The sequence below is a fragment of the Bombyx mandarina genome, chromosome 05 (assembly GCF_030267445.1).
Source record: "Bombyx mandarina strain Sakado chromosome 05, ASM3026744v2".
In the NCBI taxonomy this organism is placed as follows: domain Eukaryota; kingdom Metazoa; phylum Arthropoda; class Insecta; order Lepidoptera; family Bombycidae; genus Bombyx; species Bombyx mandarina.
Genome location: NC_143212.1, coordinates 6,304,537 through 6,325,972, shown reverse-complemented (window position 1 = coordinate 6,325,972; position 21,436 = coordinate 6,304,537). Strand labels below are relative to the sequence as shown.

The 21,436-nt window shown below is 40.3% G+C and overlaps 1 protein-coding gene and 1 long non-coding RNA gene across 9 annotated transcripts in view; one reads left to right on the top strand and one right to left on the bottom strand.

Annotated features, from left to right (window-relative positions):
• The window catches only part of LpR1 (Lipophorin receptor 1), a 217,739-nt gene that overhangs the window by 24,670 nt on the left and 171,633 nt on the right, over positions 1-21,436 (top strand). The gene's annotated exons all lie outside the window — the stretch shown is intronic.
• LOC149502925 (uncharacterized) lies at positions 18,861-20,270 on the bottom strand. Of its 2 annotated transcripts, XR_016323124.1 has the most exons (3): positions 19,713-20,270; positions 19,382-19,629; positions 18,861-19,277 (listed from the first exon to the last, which is right to left on the bottom strand). It is a non-coding gene; the product is annotated as an uncharacterized LOC149502925 (long non-coding RNA). The 2 variants fall into 2 exon arrangements; XR_016323123.1 differs by having other exon boundaries at positions 19,382-20,270.

Here is a 21,436-nt window from a genome sequence, read left to right as displayed (position 1 = left end):
AATCGATCGAATGCTCAATCAACGGCTGTCCTACCGCTTGAATCGGAATGCATGACGCTTCGCAGTGGCAATAGGCAGCTTAAGTTTCCATTCGTGCGGATACATAATATAAATACTATAAAATAACATTATAAATTTTACTGGGCAAACTTACTACACGATTTTATTCGTTGACCACGTTGACCACGACCAAATGATTTTCAATTCGTTTTTATGCAGACTTACCACGGGTTTGGCATTATTGACATGTCTATTGTATTTAATATCGAGATATTTACATACTCGTCCAATAGTACTTTAGATATCGCGATAGAAAACTGTTATATTCGCTATTCATTGAAGATTTATAAAAGGCCAAGAAAAAAATTGCGGTGTGCACGGTCTATTAGACGGGACTAAATTACTACCAGATCCATTGAACGATCAAAGATTTGGTCAAAATAATAAATGCGAAATACGCTCACGATGTGTGAAAATATATTATTTACGTATGTAAGCGTATCAATGTCGAATAAGAAATCACATTTGTCTTCAGTAGAAGGAAATTTTTTCGATTTTTATCCTATGAAAATACAGTCATGTTCACAGTATGTGGTTGCTGGTTTGATTGCTATTGGCTTTATTGACGCGAGATGACTGGCGACGACTGAGCGGCGCCTTCGCTATGCTCAGCGCATGCGTCAGAATTTTTAACATACCAGCTTATTAAATTGTCCTATAATAGTAACGAGCATACCATTAAATAGTTTGGTAATACGCGTCAGTTTTCAATTTAAAATTTCGTTCGACTGATAGTATTACCTTGAACAGTAACAACGAAAGCGTTGCAGAATATCAGATTTTTTTACTGGTGGTAGGACCTTTTTCTACCTATTTCTATTTCTGCCCTGAAGCAGTAATGCGTTTCGGTTTGAAGGGTGGGCCAGCCGCTGTAACTATACTTAAGACCTTAGAACTTATATCTCAAGGTGGGTGGCGCATTTACGTCGTAGATTTCTATGGGCTCCAGTAACCCCTTAACACAAGGAGGGCCGTGAGCTCGTCCAAAAAAAAAAGGGTGCGTGTACTTAGTACGTGCGTAAGAAGTTATACTTTATTTTTATTAAATTTATTTCTTTTTTTTCTTTAAATATTAAATAATTAATAATAAATATTTAACGTTAATAATTTAATAATATTTTGTATGAATTATATTAAATAATAATTTTGTCATTTATATTACTAAAAATAAAAGCTAATAATACTTTTTTTACGAGTGAACATGCGCGAAAGTTCACCTGCGGCTATATTCAGACTCGCCAAGTTACGTCGGTTGTATTGTGGGCAACTTCATTCTGTTAATTTTGTGTCACGGTGCGCGCGTATCGTAAAATTTCACTCTCATCAATTTTTATAACGCGCCTAAAGAAGTATAACTTCAAAAAAAATTTCATTATCATAAAAAAAGTATCATTATCATAAAGAATCACGATTCTGTTTTAATTTTTTTATTTTATCATTTTTCTTTCAATTTATCATGTTGATAACCATTCGTTACCAAGTACCAAATTGTAATTCGAAATCTGAACTCGGGTCACACTAAGCAAAACACTTCTACGGTTTCATCGGGAACGGCATGGCATTGAGCGAAAAGTTAAAAGATCCCGCTTAATCCGGTTCCTTCCGGGCGCGGTTAAAAGTTTCCGAAACAGATGCTTTCCTCGTCTTTCTGCCTTTCCGTTCATTCTCATTATCTTTATTCGCACACCGTAATTTGTGAAGACTGGAAACCGACGGTCCGAAGGAATCATTGTTCCACCCGTCCTTCTACATAATTGCGCTCGTAACTGCAAATAGGTTTCGTCTTTTTATTTCCTTTTACCTGTGAAGCACTTTTGGTTTGCTGTTGTCTAACTTCTATATGGCCGATTCGGGTATGATTCTGAACTGAATAAAGGTAAACAAACCACTATAATATCTGCTACAGTTTTTTTTTGTTTTATTGCCCTTGTAGGCAGACGAGCATACGGCCCACCTGATGGTGAGTGGTTACCGTCGCCCATGGACTTCAGCAATGCCAGGGGCAGAGCCAAGTCGCTGCCTACCGCTTAATACTCTCCACAAGCCTCGTTTGAAGAAGGACATGTCATAGCGCTCGGGAAACACCGTGGAGGGGAGCTCATTCCATAGCCGGCCATTCCACAGCACAGCAATCAACATGCAAAATATGAATTATCAAAACAGTTTCGAAATAAAGTAAAAAAATAAAAACTGCTTATTCTAATTTTTTTAACACATGTAGATCTAGTCCGTGTTTTAAGTAAAATAAAATATTTTAACTCATCCATCTTAGGTATTCCCTAAAGTAATTTACTAACTTTCCAAACAAATGAAATTACTGCCTTTGGAATAAATTCAGAAGCTGCCTAAGTCACGTTGTCTGGAATAATTTATTTATTATTCGACTTGATTTTCTAGACATCATATAATTTTACAGCAAAGTTTGTCTACCCCAAGGATGTGTTGAGAGTTGTTTTTTAAAAAGAATAATAATAATAATAATTTTCCCTGAGCAAACATTAGAGAGATCATGGCATTTACTCTTGTTTAGGTGTATGAATTGTGTCCTGAAAATTATATTTATTGTATTTTGGTTACATTAGTAAACGCATTCATGGCTTACATGTTATTAAATGCTTATCATATTCCATAAAATTCATAAAGTGAATAGTTCACCACGATACCCACACGAGACGTAAGTCCCATTAGTAAAACTTTATCCAAGTCTTCGGATTGGAATAAACGACTGTTTCATTACAGAGATACAGGCAGGTTATTAAAAAAAATTGATTAGGGGAATGGGGAGAATTTGCGAGAAAGGAGGTAATTATAGAAGATATAACTGCTACCGAAAATGTAAGGAAAAGCTGTAATAAAAGTAGATGTGCTTGGCTTCCGTATAACATGTTAACGTATAACGTACGTACGTACGTATAGCGTATAAGGTGGTTAACAGCTAGAAAGACTTTTCAGTGGAAGATCCTCCCACTTTAATTTCAATATTCCTAAATAATTTATAAACAGATTAAGATTATACGATTTAATAGAGCAGAACTTGGTTTACTGGATTTCAAAAGTCATACGTTTGAATGTATGGTTCAAACTATTCGCTGTTCGCTGGCTATGGTATCGGCTATTCGCTGGTAGCCTAGGGGGCTATTCCTGCTTCCGCGGACGATTAGGTGAGCTCCCTGGCTCAACCTGAGAGAATTTATTAACACCAGCCCTAAATAGAGCAGTGCTTCGCAGAAACTAGCACCGGATCGGAATCGCGTTCCACTGAGATGATCCGGCGAGAAACTCAATCGGCTGTGTCTGTGGTTTAGTTCGTTCGTCGAACCTTTCACCGTAATCGACGATTTCGACGAGGACGGTGACCGGTGTTTGAAGAGCCTAAAAGCATCGGGAGGAAAAAAAAAAGGCCCGCTGAGTTTGTTTCGCCGGTTCTTCTCAGGACTGTGGCTTTTTTCGGAACCGGTGGTAGAGTTAACATGGTTATTTATATTTTGACATTCAACAAGTGTGTTATACTGACATCTAAGTTGAAATAAATGATTTTGAATTTGAATTTGAGTGGATCCAGGGGAACCGACAAGACATGTTTCGAGCGATGGCGGCTTTACGTTGCCCAGTCGCCTTGGTCGGATTTGCGTTTGTATCGGAAACGAAACGTAAAAACGATTTCATTATTGTCTTTTTTTTTATTAAAATACTAGCTAACCCGGCAGACTTCGTAGTGCCTCAATCGATAAATAAAAGACCTAAACTTTTGTATAAAATAAACTTAAAACAAACAAAAGGAATCCGTCCGACGGAGGACACATTAAAGTAAAAACAAAATTGTTATTTTTATTTAATTCCGAGCATTTTCATATTTATTTACCTTTTAAACCTTCTCTGGACTTCCACAAATAATTCAAGACCAAATTTAGCCAAATCGGTCCAGCCGTTCTCGAGTTTTAGCGAGACTAACGAACAGCAATTCATTTTTATATATATAGATTTTTTATTAAAGCTTAGATGGGTGAACAAGCTCACAGCCCACCGGGTGTTAAGTGGTTACTGGAGCCCATAGACATCTACAAAAATGCGCCACCCACCTTGAGATATAAGTTCTAAGGTCTCAGTATGTTACAACGGCTGCCCCGTCCTTCGAACCGAAACGCATTACCTCTTCACGGCAGAAGATTGCACAAAGTGGGAATGAGTTGCTCGCTCCGGGCATTTCAATATTGTAATAATTGTTATGTTATAATACTCTTTATAAAAATGAATATTTAACAAAAAACTTATATTAAAAAAAAAAAAAAACTAATATTAAAAAAAAAAGACATGCCCGTTGAGTTTCTTGCCAATTCTTCTCAGGACGGAGGCTAGTTCTTGTGAATTGGCGGTACTTCTTTTGACGTTCAACAAGTATGTACTTTCATTATGTCACTATATATGTGAATGTCACTACCCACCATACCCTACATTTGGGATCAGAAAGCAGTTTGGTGGTACCCATCCGTGTTAGCTTATATTACGCACTCACACTAGTAATAAATATCTAAAAGACTGTTCTATCATTCAAATTGCTACTCATAGAAATAAGCCTAACACACTGTAGGCACCCTTTACTAGAAAGTTTAATGAAAACTTTTTTTTTTAATAAAACACATTTTTTTCATACTCGTGTGTTTTGTACATTTTTAATATTCAACACTATGGGTTCATCATAAAAGTTGTTTATGTTAGCCAATTTTGCTCATTGGAACGAAAATAAAGTTAGACAAAAAAACAACGTGTTTGAATTCAATAAGATTGTGTTTTGTTTTCTATTCAGTTCGATTGAAATTACATAATTATAAGTGCTTTGATTTCCATTCTCCTTTTTCGCTGCTCGTATAAGTTCATTACTGTTTTCATTTACATCCTCAGTGGCAAGATTTTAAAACGTTTCAGTTTGAAGGGTGGGGCAGCCGTTGTAATTATACTGAGACCTTAGAACTTATATCTCAAGGTGAGTGGTGGCATTTACGCTGTAGATGTCTATGGGCTTCAGTAACCACTTAACACCAGGTGGGCTGTGAGCTCGTGCACCCATTTAAGCAATAATAAAAAATATATGTTTTAATAGCAAGTATTTAATATGTATCTGAAATGATTTTCGGCGTCTTTAAACTTTCGATTTGGCTGATTAATTAGCTTCTGTGCTGGTTTCTGTACTCAAAGACGAAATCGCTTCTTGGAAATCATGAACGTAACAGACGCACGAATACGTCAAATTTACAGACTCCACTGAAACGTAAAAAAACTGCTTTGATAAAATTAATTATAGCGGAAATTTGATTGGAAAGTTATTCGCCAAGACTAATATTTTCGGGAAACTTAAAGTAAAGCTTTATGTTTAAAGAACTCCGACGTGTTACTAGAATTAATAAATAGTAATTGGGAACAAATCGCCCACGGTCATCCAGTCCTGATTTAGGAGTCCCTGTGTTATGGGTACCATAGACTCACATCCTTCCTTATACGCCTTTAAATATATACATTTATAGATAATAAACACCCAGGCAAAGAGCAAACAAACCAGTTCATCACACGAATGTTTACCAGATGTGGAAATCGACGACCCTTGGGTCGTGGGTTCGAGGTGCAATAGTCAGGGACGCTATTGCACAACCGAGTCAGTCAGATTAGCTTGAAATTACAAAAGTGTTTTTGGTGTGGATAACCAATTACGAGTACCTAAAATCTCAAGGGCATTCACTTAACATGCATGGTATGTAACAAGCATGGTATCTGCCATTGGATCGGAATCGCTATCCGCTGAGATACGGCGAGCAAATTGATCGAGCACATGTCATATCGAACGTATTCCTAACATCAGCTAGACCATGAGTCTGCGCATATAATAAATAATAATAATAAATAAATATTTACTAACAATCACGCCACGTTAACTGGTCCCGTGATAAGTTTTGATAAGTTCGTAAATCATTCCAGTTCCGATTGCATCGCCGTTCAGTCCGGACGCGTTTTTGCAAATAATTGTCGCTGCCGTCGCGAACGTGAGTCTCGAGTTGTCCAACATTGTCGTTGTCGCACCGATCGCGGCATTGTTGTGCATTCTTGACGCGCTGTCGCTGGCGTCGCGACCTTGAGTTGTAAAAACAGTTTGTACTTGAGTTGTGCACTCGTAACGCTAACTCATTATCACCCATCCATTTCATATATTAAATTCATTTATATATTCGGCGAGCAAAACAGTCTCTTTCGAGACTAAAACTCCACTGAGATCACCGCTTGTTGTGGCATTCTCACAACCCAGTGGAGCCCTACCTTCCCAACTTTCCACCCCAATTCCCAGCCGACTGCCGTTTTCACGGCAAAGGCACTCCCCCCCCTTGGAGCTGGTAAAGCTCAGGGGGTGAACTCCCACTCAGGGGACTCGCCTTTCGGCGAGTTTGCTTTAAGTCCCGGGGACGCCCCCCCCGGGCACACGTCACCATGAGTGACACCAACGCTGTGCTATTCATGAAGTTCGTCCGCGACGTCTGTCCGGACATAATCGCAAGGTTCGAAGTTTACAAGGCCGGCCTTGACGCGCCGGCACTCCGCGACTCTCCGTTGTCGCCCCCCGCGCCGGTACCTCGCGACTCGCCGATGTCGCCCCCCACCCCCGCGCCTGCGTCGATCGCGTCTTGCGCGGCATCAAGCTCCGGCTCCGACTCCGAGTCGGAAATGGAGTACGAGTCCGCCGCGAGTCCCCAACCGGGAACCTCGGAAGGGTTCACCACCGTCGCGCGCGGGAAAAAACGCGCCCGCGCCGTGGAACCGTCCGCGGCGCCGAAACAGCCAAAGGCCGCGAACGCGTCGCGTCCTAAAGTCGTGGTCTCACCCGACTCCCCTCGCCGCGCAACCCCGTCGCCGCGACCCCAACCCGCGTCCGTCCGCAAAATTCCCGCGCCGCCGCCGGTAATTTTACAAGATAAGACCGCGTGGGATCGCGTATCCCGTGCCTGTAAGGCACAAAACGTCACCGTCATCCATGCGCGTAACATCGCGCACGGTATACAGATAAAAACGGCCTCACCGGACGACCACAGGGCGCTGACAGCCCACCTCCGAAAGGAACGCATAAGCTTCCACACTTATGCGCTCCAGGAGGATCGCGAGCTCCGCGTAGTAATACGCGGAGTACCGAAGGAGCTCGACGTCGAGCTGGTCAAGGAGGACCTCATCGGGCAGGCGTACCCGATTGTAAGCGTGCACCGAATGCACAGCGGGCGCGATAAATTCGCGTATAATATGGTTCTCGTCGCGTTAGAACCAACCGCCGAAGGCAAACGGATTGCCTCAAGCCTCCGCACCGTTTGCGGCTTATCCGGGGTCACCGTCGAGGCCCCATATAGAAAAGGCACTCCCGGGCAGTGCCACCGCTGCCAGCTTTACGGCCACTCCGCGCGCAACTGCCACGCGCGTCCACGGTGCGTAAAGTGCCTCGGTGACCACGCGACAGCCGACTGTTCGCGGGTCAAAGAGACCGCGACCGAACCTCCGAGCTGTGTGCTCTGCCAAAAGCAGGGCCACACAGCCAACTACCGCGGATGCCCCAAGGCCCCGCGGAAGCGTCTGGCCAACGCGCCTCCAAAAACCGTCGGCCCAAAGACTTCGGCGCCCCGTGCGCCGAAGCCTGCCTTCGTGCCGGCACCGGTGCCCACCGTCTCCGCGTGGGCAAAACCGCTGCCGCTCACGCTGGCAGGGAAACCACCGGCACCCCAACCGCGGTACGCGCCGCAACCTCTACTCGCGCCGCGCCCCGCCCCCGCGCCCGCGCCCGGTCCCGCGCCTCGCCCCGGCCCCGCGCACTCAAACGACTTCACAATTATTCGCGACTACATCGCCGCGATAAATATTGACCGCATGCGTGCATTCGCCGACGCCATGCGCAGAGCGGTCACGGCCGAAGACCGCCTAAACGCGACGTTCGAGTACATCGACGTCATCGAGTCCGTCCAGCGCACGCTGGTTTGATTACCGGTAATCAATGGCCAACAACGGTAGGGTTAAACCGCGTTCCTTAAAGTTAGCTTTTTATAATGCTAACGGACTCGCGCGTCAGCGCGACCAAGTATATGAGTTTCTCCGTGACAATCTCATCGACATCCTTCTGGTGCAGGAGACCTTCCTAAAGCCCTCGCGTCGCGACCCCAAAGTCGCGAATTACGTCATGGTTAGGAATGACAGACTCTCCACCCGCAAAGGCGGGACTGTCATTTACTATAGGAGGGCCCTGCACTGCGTCCCTCTCGATACTCCCTCGCTCTTACATATCGAGGCGTCAGTGTGCCGCATCGCGCTGACGGGACACCAGCCGATCGTCATCGCATCCGTATATCTCCCTCCTGACAAACCCCTCCTGAGCAGTGACCTCGAGACACTGCTCGGTATGGGGGACGCGGTCATTCTGGCAGGCGATTTAAATTGCCACCACACTAGGTGGAACTGCCATCGCACGAATGTGAACGGTAGGCGTCTCGACGCGTTCATAGACGACCTCACATTCGAGATATTCAACCCCCCGACCCCCACGTGCTATCCGTACAACGCCGCGCGTCGTCCGAGCACAATAGATCTGGCACTGCTGAGGAACGTAACTCTGCGCTTGCGCTCCATCGAGGCAATGTCAGAACTCGACTCAGACCACCGACCTGTCGTCATGCAGCTCGGTCGCCCCCTCAACCGCGAACCAGATACGAGGACCATGGTGGATTGGAAGAAGCTAGGCACGTGCTTAGCTGACACCGCTCCACCAATCCTCCCTTGCGGCCCGGATTCAACTCCATCCCCCGAGGACACCGTCGAATCCATAAACATCTTCACTGATCACGTCTCGACGGCGATCATAAGATCTTCTAAGCAAGTCGATGTGGAGGATAGCTTCCACCGCATCAGACTTTCCCCCGATCTTAGGGACCTCGTAAGAGTCAGGAACGCGGCAATCCGGGCCCACGATCGATATCCCACGGATTCAAACCGGACTCGGATGCGTCGCTTACAGCGGGAGGTCAAATCCCGCTTGAGCGACGCCCGAAACGAAAACTGGGATAGTTATTTAAAAGAACTCGCGCCCACTCACCAAGCATACTGGCGACTAGCTAGGACCCTCAAGTCCGAAACTATCGTCACTATGCCGCCTCTCGTACGCCCCTCAGGCCAACCACCGGCTTACGATGACGATGACAAGGCAGAGTTGCTGGCCGATGCACTGCAAGAACAGTGCACCACCAGCACTCAACACGCGGACCCCGAACACACCGAGTTCGTCGACAGGGAGGTCGAGCGCAGAGCTTCCCTGCCGCCCTCGGACGCGTTACCCCCCATTACCACTTCCGAGGTTAAGGAGGCGATCGATAGCCTACAACCACGGAAAGCTCCCGGCTCCGACGGCATCCGCAACCGCGCGCTAAAACTGTTACCAGCCCAACTGATAACGATGTTGGCCACGATATTAAATGCTGCTATGACGAACTGCATCTTTCCCGCGGCGTGGAAAGAAGCGGACGTTATCGGCATACACAAGCCGGGCAAACCGAATAACGAAACCGCGAGTTACCGCCCCATCAGTCTCCTCCCGGCGATAGGCAAATTATACGAACGGCTCCTTCGTAAACGCCTCTGGGACTTTGTATCCGCGAACAAAATTCTGATAGACGAGCAGTTTGGATTCCGCGCCAGACACTCGTGCGTCCATCAAGTGCACCGCCTCACGGAGCACATCTTACTAGGGCTGAACAGGCGGAAACCCATTCCGACAGGAGCCCTCTTCTTCGATATAGCGAAGGCGTTCGACAAAGTCTGGCACAACGGCTTGATATACAAACTGTATAACATGGGAGTGCCAGACAGACTCGTGCTCATCATACGAGACTACTTGTCGAACCGTTCGTTCCGATATCGAGTCGAGGGAACGCGTTCCCGGCCCCGTCACGTCACAGCCGGAGTCCCGCAAGGCTCCGCCCTCTCCCCGTTACTATTCAGTTTGTATATCAACGATATACCCCGGTCTCCGGAGACCCATCTGGCGCTCTTCGCCGATGACACCGCCATCTACTACTCGTGTAGGAAGAAGGCGTTGCTTCATCGACGACTTCAGACCGCAGCTACCACCATGGGACAGTGGTTCCGGAAGTGGCGCATCGACATTAACCCCACGAAAAGCACAGCGGTGCTCTTCAAAAGGGGTCGCCCTCCGAACACCACGCTGAGCATCCCCCTCCCGACTAGGCGCGTCAATACCCCCGCCCCCGCCGTTCGCCCGATCACGATGTTCGACCAGCCCATATCGTGGGCCCCGAAGGTCAAATATTTAGGCGTCACCCTCGACAGTAGGATGACATTCCGCCCCCACATCAAGACGGTACGCGATCGTGCCGCCTTCATTCTAGGACGTCTCTACCCGATGATATGTAGGCGAAGTAAAATGTCCCTTAGAAATAAGGTGACACTCTACAAAACTTGCATACGCCCCGTCATGACCTATGCAAGTGTAGTGTTCGCTCACGCGGCCCGCATACACTTGAAATCATTCCAAATTATTCAATCCCGTTTTTGCAGGATAGCCGTCGGAGCCCCGTGGTTCGTCAGGAACGTCGACCTCCATGACGACCTGGACTTAGAGTCCATCAGTAAGTATCTGCAGTCGGCGTCCATGCGTCACTTCGATAAAGCGGCACGACACGAGAACCCTCTCATCGTGGCCGCCGGTAACTACATTCCCGATCCTGCGGACAGAATGGAAAGCAGTCGACGTCGCCCAAAACACGTCATCTCGGATCCGCCCGATCCACTAACGGTGCTTTTAGGTAATTCAAGCACCGGTCACCGTTCTCGTCGAACCCGTCGCTTGCGACGAAGGGCTCGACGAGTAAATTAACTCTCAGACACAGCCCACTGAGTTTCTCGCCGGATCTTCTCAGTGGGTCGCGTTTCCGATCCGGTGGTAGATTCTGCGAAGCACGACTCTTGCTAGGGTTCGTGTTAGCAACATCGTCAGGTTTGAGCCCCGTGAGCTCACCTACTAAAGTTAGGGTTACGCTGACATAGCCTCTCAAGGCTCTCAGCTTAGGTAGGAAAAAAAAAAAGTTACGGGTACCAGATAACGGAAATAAATGTAAGATTTTTATTATACACATACATATATTTAATATACATCCATAATCCTGGAAAAGACATTTATATTTATCATACAAATATCTTCCCTTGGCGGGATTCGAACCCGCAACCCCCTTGTGTAGTGACCATGTCACTTACCACTACACCAGACGGCCGTTAAACAGACGACATATAGTAGTATGTCATTTTGAAAATCTCAGATTTCGAATTAATTGCAAATATTAAGATATGAAAAATCAAATTATCTTGCTGTTAAAAGGTTTCTGTAAAAATATTTGTAAATTACAAGCCTATGTAAAAATATTGATGTTAAATAAAGGATAATGTAAATTTACATTTTGAACGAAAAACTCGAAAGTAAATACGAGTTACATAAAAATAAAAGTATCATAAATATGATTATACCTACTGTGTCAGGCTTACTGTGATTTTATGCCCCATTAACTGGCGTTTGCGGCCACGTCAGCTTTATATAAAGTGACAACCCTTTCCGAGGATATCCTTTGCTGTTACACAGAATATTGGCTCTAAATGCAAACGAGATAAAAACGTTTTTCGCTTGATGTATTTATTTAAATATATGAGTTGTTTTCTTCCAATAGGTTGGAATAAAGTGGGGTACAAGTAATGAGGCAGAAGGCAAGCACTTGATGATACAGCGAACATTTTACGAGTTACATCTAATTTTCGTGATACTTGGAAATGAAGTGTAATAACATTGACATTTTATGGCGTCATAAATTATGAATTTTTTTGCATTTCACAATAATTCACATAATAGGCTGATTATATGTTATTTATTTACGTAAAAATATACCATTACATACCCTGAAAACAAAAATCTTAAATAATTTAAACTATGGATCAGAACAAGATAAGCTTTTGTTTTATTTAAATTTTGTCTAATTCTGATCTATAGACAGCGTATTTTCAGAAGTTGGTGGTAGCTATAATAATGTAATTTGCAAGACGCTCTTCCGACGTGACTGAGCACCAAGAGATTAATTCTGAAATCGTTACCGATATTTTTTATGACTTTAAAATCCTTAGAGTTTAATCAGCGAATGGAAATTGTGTTTTGATGTATTTGAAACACAATTACCACAGAAATATACAATAAAGCTATTCCGAATTTTGAAAAACAGAAATTTTAATTTTATCAAAATAAATTTTCATATCTCATAACTTAAAAAATCTATCAGTATTTCCAGAATCCAATGGAATGAAAAAATATGTGTATTGCTAATTGTGAAATAATTTATCACTTTTCTGAATACTAGAGTTATCTAGTGTCAAAGAATTATTGGAACTTGTAAGGGTAATGACGTCGTTAACATTATGTATTTAGTTTTCTACTAGGAGAAAGTAATGTGACTTGAACGACACATTATCTACAGCGAGCATTTAATCTTTAATCTTCATTAAAGTAAATTTGTATTTATTTGAAAGACCGGCTGCTGTTTTCCCTATACTTATTTATTTATTGCCTATACTATCTTATCTTACTCATCTCTTATTTTACTCAGCCGCTTCAGATGAGAAACAAAGAAAATTGAATATACTTATATGTGTATATAATTTTCTCAGGAAAAACATTTGCAAAGTGACGGTCCTAATAATATGTAAAGGACAAATAAAAGGATTGCTCAAAAAGGAAATGGCAGTCTTTTTTAATTGTCTTTGGAGAAAATTATTTTTATCTAATCGTAAGTGATTATTGTCCATCATGACCACTAACTAGCCATGTGGTGGGTTCAGTTTAGTCGTTGTCTAAGGTAGTCATTCCAGTAAGTATGCACCGTTAGTATCATATCCTTTTTTCAATCGTGAAGAGGCGCGCTGGATGTGTGGGACCCCCAGTGTAGTGTGGAGTCACTACACTACTGAATTAGGTCCTGAGTGAACACTCTTGCTATTATATGCTTGTTATCTCTTATTGAGTATCATAGGCAAAATATGAAAATGAAAAATACTAACCGATTTTATAAGTATCGATTTTCTATAAAATGAGGGTGATGGAAACCAATAATATCAAGCTTTCCGTTTAACTGTCCTCATGATCGTAAAACTTTTCAAATAACTGTCGGTATGGTAATAATTTTAAAGTTTCCATTGGAGAATAAAAGTAATGCTTTGCAATATTTGAGGCTCGTTCGGTTCGGTCCTATTCCCGAAAACCAATAAAAGGTAGCTCAATTTAAGAGCATTTCAAAGATGAAGGAAGGTTAGTAAGGCTGTAACCAGGAGCGCTAATTTGGACGGACTTTATTGTTCCATTTTTATGTATATTACTTTGGCTGTCATAATAAAAATGACCTAGTTGTCTTTATTGAAATGTTTAAAATGTTATTGATTTAAAAAAAACCATTAATCATTAATACAATTAACTTATCTTTCGTTGGTAGTATCATTCAAATCTGGAATGTCTTTTGGAATATTCTTTGACATACACAGTTGCGTCGTTACAATACGATCACTAGATATTAATAGTAGTTCGACAAATAAATATACTAGATCACTTGGACGAAGGTTTAAACCCCAAAACCGAATCCTAATACGACTCTGAAACGTAATTGCCGCCATAAACTGTGGTGTCCCAAGCACCGAGGTCGACATTAAATTTTAGTGGCTCCAAGTTTTCGGCCTTAAATCTTCCATTGATTGCTTTGTCCTTCTCGTTTATTTTTAAAGTGGGTTCAGTAGCCGTTATAGAGAAGATTTATTAATTGTCATAGTCAATGTTCGCTTGCAATTTTATATATCAGTATATGTTGTTCACCCAAAAATCGAATATTCGATTTAGAAAATCATTTTAATTTTATATCGTTCTGACGAAAGTAAATTTTTAGATTCCAAAAATTCCGTTTCATTTACGGGTAAGACTATTAGACGGGCAAGTCATGTGCGCTTTCTTCTTATAAATATTGTATACAAACAATATGTAATGATATCGTAAAAGTGACTTTTTCACGACAACATCTGAAGTATCTGTCGCCTGCAAAGTTATGAAAACTGTAGCAGTTAAGACACGTGTCTCATATCCCTGCCACAGGCACGCGTGTCACAAGATAGCGAACGGCTAGGGCTGACATTTTTTTTTCTGCTACCCTTGAATACAGTATTTTCTTCGATTTTCGCGAGTCGTCGTAATTGAAAAGTGTTGGTAAATACAAAGTATAGGTATTTGTCAAAATAAGATGCAGTGCATTGTGTACTTGTTCTAAATGGAAATACTGCCTACAATTCTTCTAAATTTTAATTATTTTACGAAGGATTTTTAACATTCCAACGATAAAATGTTAGATTTTATATACCTGAATTTATTTTGTAGAAAAGTTTATATTTTTAGAATCTCATTGCCAGTACCGTCACGACTTACAAACGGTGTAGGGACGATTAATTATTCTCCGCAAAATTATCACAATGTACCGTTTTACTACGATCCGGAAGTGAATAACGGGTATTTCATTGATCAATTCAATTATGATCGCAATTGTCACGTGAAAGTAATAAAATTTGCCTGAGTTATTTGCCAACCCTAGTTGCTTATAACTTGCTTATTGTCAGTCGCGTCACGAACGCCGGCGGGCTGCAGTGCTGTAAAACTGTACGCAGCTGGATGATCGCGATGTACTATAACAAATTTAACGAAACTAGCTGTGGGGATGACGGTTTTTTTTTGGAAACATGGCTTTGTTGTCTACTGAAAACGACTGAAATGCATAGCGCACGAAATTTAAGGATCAATATAATATGACTCTTTTGGAAACTTACAACACCTCTTTGTTACATTTAATTGATAATACTTGTTTTTTTTTCCTTTTATCTACATTTCATCGGGTTACTAGTATCGATCTGTCTTTGCCAACAATTGTGGCTACGATGCTCTATAGCAGCGGGTGGAAGTCGTTGTTCGAATTCCATTTCACAAAGGAGGTTGTGGTACCTATGTGTGGTCTTCTCGTTCCACACCGATCTACCACCAATATGTCGGGGGCAAAAGGTATTTCGCTCTGCTCTTTCACTTTGAAAGCGGGCTCCCTAAATGCTGTTTTAGGGTCCATAAAGCCCACAGGATCTCGCCAAAGGTAAAGGCGGAAGGCCATATTAATACAACGCGTACTCGCATCGCGAGTTGTGACGTCGTCAAAAGATTCGCCGTCTTGCCTAAAGTTACTCATATGGCCCATAGCAGGTCGTAAATCCGAAAATTAGAAGAGGCATTGGTTGGGGCAATACGAGGAAATAAGACAAGAAGCCTACTAGTACGGATCGAAATGATGTTATCTGGAAACTTGTGAATATGTATACAGTTGCGGATACAGTTCAGAATATTGCAGTTCGAATAAAGATTGATCCATGAGCCGCGTGATGAGCTCAACAAAACTAAACCAAACCTCGACTGGCTATTCTTTCCCAGACAACGTTTTCTTTCAACTTTCGAATGAACGGAGCGCTCCAATTCAACCCAGAAACAGACCTACCCTATTTTATTGTTCCAATTATTACCGCTAACGTTGCTCGGTAAATAAAAGCGCCAAGTTAAAAGGTTAACCGGTTCTGTTTTTTTTAACTGCAATGCTATCGATATTTTTTATTGGTAATTGTGTTTTGCTCTATCATGTAGTTTGTAAATCTATAGTGCAGTATAATAAAGGTCGTCGTAGAGACAATATGTGTTTCAATCAACAACATCTACTCCCCACACCTCAATCAGTTTTCGGTGATTATTTGGGTTTTTTAAATTAATTTATCCGGTTTTTTGAATAGTCTTTTTTTTTAGGATTCCGTTTTATTTACGTTTGTGTGACGAGGCGAGTTCCGCGAGAGGGGGAACTATGTCCCGGCGAAGAAAGGTTCCTCCACCCGGCTTATTTTTGCTGTGAAGCAGTAATGCGTTTCGATTTGTCGGGTGGAGCAGCCGTAGCCTAGTGTGACCAAAATCGTACCGAAATATTGTTTTTTTTTTCAACATGTAGTAATGTTTAAAATAACAATAATATTCATCAACATTCACAAAACAAGAAAAATATTTCTCATCATAATCCTAAATGATTGCGCCTCTCAAAGATAACATCGAGGAAGTCTCAGAAATGACAACGCCGAGAAGGTTCCAAATTAACTTTCCTCAGTAACGCAGATCGCAGTCTAAAGTGACAGTAAAATTGCGAGCACAACCCTACAATGAAATTTTAAGAAAGCAAAAAGACACAAGTACTCGTACAAATTTACATGAAATTTCCGTCATGAAGAATATTTCTTTCTTGCTGAGCGCCTTCAAATGGTAATGAGGGTCGGTTGCTAAATTACACGACCAGATTAAATTTTCTCTTCGGTATATTGTCAGTTCCGATGAGTGATGTTCGATATGTTGCTATACTATGAATGGGAAGCCGCTTCTTTGTTTTGCGATTATAATGTCGAGCTATTCTATACACCGAAGAATATTAGGGAAGATTAATTTCATTTATTAATAATTGGGTTGAGTTTGATTGAAATTCGATATCGCAGCGAGCATAAAATTTTTGACTTTATTAGCTGTTTATGGTGTAATGCTAGTGAGAAAAACTTTGTGAGGGTTTATCTGTCTTCGTGATACCTGGGTTGCAATGCAAAGCGATGGTATCTGTTCGAAGCGTTCCGTGCGGGCCGTAAATTTTGCTCGTGTTTTTTTAAATTTATGAGTGTAATTAATGTAAGCGTGTATTATTTTGAAATTTTTTGGACACGATATACTTAGCATTTTCGTTATAAAAATCATTCACCCGAGGTTTGCGTGCGGGCTGTTGGACGACAGAGGGTTTTACGGCCGTTTTCAATAACCTATCTATCCCTAGTTACGGTTACTAAAGATAGACAAATCTATATTTTTGTCCTTACTTACGTTCCAATAACCTATCGACGGGCAGCAGTTCCTATCGGATTTATCTATCCATCGTCGGGAGGACGGATAGCCTGCTAAAGATAGAACGCTCATACAAATCGTGCTTACTTCCGTTTCAATATGAGTTTTAAGTAACTCTCCGGTAGGCGGCGCTATCTCTAGTAAGGGCATTCGCTTATCTGTCAAAATCGGCCGGTTACATGTTTATATTTCGAAAGTAAATCGCTATAATTTAATAATTGTTTCTCTTCATATTGGCATATTGTAGCAGTGATGATAGTGATATGGAATTATTTCAAATGATAATGGATTGTGATGCAGATAGTGATAGTGAGGCCGATATCATATGGTTAGGAAAATAAAGATCGTCTGAATTACATGGCGAAGATCAATAATTACGAATTTGACTATAGATTTCTGAGCAAAGGTGTTGTGAATGAATTGACTAATTTAATGAGACCATATTTGAGTGTAACGTCAAAAAGGTAAGATAAATTTTAACCATAAAAGTACTCGTTATTACAACTTATATTTTTAAAGCAATAGCAAAATTATACCTAATTTTTGTTGTGTTACAAAATCACACTCGACAGGAATTCTATAATATTGCTGGATTCCCATGGTGCCCTAAATGACATTCATATACTAATACAATAACCTGGTAGGCTATTTACCTTCATTCTTATTACACACTGATACCTCTACATTTTATATTTGTGTTACAGATTCAAATATAGGAGAGGAATTTAGCAATAGAAAAAGTGTATTTCGAATGTGTAATTTGTGTGCAATGCATCATTGATGTTTCAAAATGTTGTTGCTTGATGGCCTGGGTCTACTCATGATACAACTATAATTAACCATTCTGATTGAAAAGGTATTTCTTATTTATATTACCTTATTTATATTATTATTATTATATACTAGCTGACCCGGCAGACTTCGTAGTGCCTCAATAGATCAATAAAAGACCTAAACTTTTGTTTAAGATAAACTTAAAACAAACAAAAGGAATCCATCCGACGGGGGACACATCAAAGGAAAAACAAAATTGTTATTTTTATTTAATTCCGAATATTTTTATATTTATCTAACCTTTTAAACCTTCTCTGGACTTCAACGTTTTCATGTTATGTCGTGACGACGGAAAACGGATTTCATTTTTATATATATAGATTATTATTATATTTTTATTTATTTATATTATATATTTAGGTGTTTATATGAATTTAATATGACACTATTATAATAAATTATCTACATATCAAGAGAACATTGATAACAAGGTGGACTTGAAAATTGCTATTTGCTTGCCGATAGAGGCTATCCCCAAAACCCTATCTTTTAACGTGATTAATTAACCCACATACTCAATCGGAACGATTTAAAATGAATCACATATTCAAACAAGGAATACTATAGAGAGGTAATCTTTTTTTTTAGTTAAGAGTTTGTTATACTGTATTGTAAAATAATGTAAGCGAATAATGTATAATTTTCAGATGCATTGGTGTTTGTAAAAGAAGACTCCCTGTATATCATTGAAAAGTAGATTAAAACTAGAAAATATGCAAGCTGTTATTATAGCTGCCATGCTGCATAATATCGTCAGAAGTATGAATTTAGAAGAATTAGAATCAGAAATTTCAGTCGCAGATACACTACAGGAAAATAATATAATTGTTTGTAACAATTTTTCAAAACTTACATCTGAAATACAACTATGTACTTATAAATAATTGCTTCCAAAGATAATTTATAAAATAAACTCCAAAGATAATTTGACAATTTTTTATTTTCCAAAATGATAATTACATGGTAGTTAGTACATGCAAGATATTTAATTTAGAATTTGTACATATACTTAAAAAACTATCTAACATAAAATTATTATTGCCTACTTAATTTATGAAATTTAATATTCCTTTTAAGTAATTTTTAATTTTTTAAACTAGCATTATCTAAATCTAACTTAACTTTTGCTACAACAATCTCCTTTTATTTATTTTCCAAGTCAAGTCTCTTTTTTGCTATTAGATATTCTGCTAATGCATTGTCCCTATGCTAGCCTTGCATTTCTTTTCTTCCATCTTGTTTCCGCTTGGCTGTATAAGTGTTAAAAATATTATATGTGACCTACAACAATGTGCATGCTTTATCCAAAATTTCATCTGCAATCCTTACCACCTCCAGCCTGTAACAAAGAGCATAATTATTTCAAATACTACGGCAACCTGAAGAAAAAATCATGTTTATCAATGTGTTATTAGAGACAAACAATCAACTAATTATACTAACCTTACTAAGGTTGTTTCTTATGTTGCCGTAGCGTTCTTTAAGTTTTCCCATTTTAGTCGAAGCTGCGATGGAGTTCGTCGGAAACGACGAATCGACGAATTAAAATCATTTATAAGGGTTTGCCAAGCCTGCTCCTTCAATTTATTGTTTGTGGCATTTGTTGCCTTATTATTGAAATGTTTTTTCGCCGCCACAAGTTCTGCTAGAATCATCGTCTCATCTTTTGTCATGGGTGCTGCCTTTCTTGACTGAAAAAGATATATTTTCTAAACTTGAACTCAAAGTTTTCAAAGTAAAATTATTATTATCAATGTAGTTCATAGATACTTACAGAATTCATTTTATTTCACTGTAGCTCTTTAATTATAAACACACTTAGAATTATAAACGAAAGTTTTAAAGCGTTTTGGAGGTAAGTCATCATCTAATATAATAGGTAAACAATAGAAAAACAAACAAAAGAAACTGATCACTGCTTATTGGCAAACGGACTGTCAAAACGTTTCGTTTCATAATTTCGACTAGGATAAAAATAGCAATACGTCCAATTTAAAAAAATCTACATATGTTTTTATTACTTTTTGTTATAAACAAATGTGTTTATGATAGTCTACGATATGCTGGTTAAATTATAGATATAATTTAGAATAAAATAAAATAAGTCTTGATCCTGATGTTGTTTCGTATTTATAGTAGAACGAAACGTATCAAGAGGCTCGGATAAATCGGAGGGAAGAAGCTATCTACTGTTGGTTAAAGAGAGATAGCACTTATCCGTGATTGTGAAACGCAAACTAAGGATAGATACGCTCTTGCTGATATTCGGAGATAGCTATCTATCCGAAAACTCAGATACGTTATTGAAAACGGCCGTTAGTCAGTTCAACTCTTACATGCTACGTCTATCGCTTCCCACCCTATAGGCGGAAGTCCAGCGATTTCCTCCTGACCCAAAAAAGGTGTAAGATAACCGCCGAAAATTTTCTATACAAAAGTTGGCGTATATTTTTATTTTAAAGGGTCTCGCGTACCCAACGTTTTGTATAAATGGAAATAATATTAAATGCGAGACTACACTGTAAGTCGTTGTAATTATGTCTATGAGACGCGAAAGCCTAATAAAAACAAATAACAGTTTTAAATAACAGTTAGACGTAGGTCGTGAAATACTCCAAACCTAAGTAGATAAACAAATCTATCAATATAATAAATACGCGCTAATTCCTACCGATAACAAAAAAAAAAGGGTTTGTAACTCAATCTTAAAATTACAATCGCGTAATCCATGTAATTAATTGAAGTCTTCAAACAAGTATTTAAGTAGTTAGTTAAAAAAACTTATCATTCTTTTCTGACGAAACCATCACCGGGCGGATTTTGTGTAATATTTACATAAAACTTGTAATAATTTATTAGCACGACAGAGAACGCTTAACAGACCGCTGAACAATTTTATAATTACAAAGTCCACTGTTTCATTATATTGCAACCGAAGAACGAGTTCAACTAAAAACGAACACAACCCCTAACTATATAAAGGTCATTTATGCATATCCGTTACCGTATATAAATGATGTTTTGTCATAACGTGCACCACGCGATAAGTAGGGGCTTGATGATATTTGACTAGGTACTTTGCGTTGCCGATGAAAATTAATTAAAACACGCTGTAAACTGCCTGTAAATTGTTTAATTGAATAAACAGGCATGTCACTGATACGATGGAAATTAAATTTGTCGAAATTTAAAGATTTGGTATGATATTAATCACGCGATGTCGGAATGATATTGTGAGAAGAAAAAAAGCCTTATTTTGTTTTTTGATGTATGTTGTAAGAGTCGCATGGAACTGGCGATTCAGTGTCCAATGATTTACATTACGATCGAACTCCCGTTCATCTTGAGAGATTATGTCGAGTTACTCGGAACAGGACGACAGAAAGCCCCCAGTGATTAGTAACTACCAACACAACCAATAACTAACGTAGGTAACATACTTAGTACTCGCCCAAGTCGATAGTCTGGGAATATAAGAGGTGTTCTTAATCTATATAG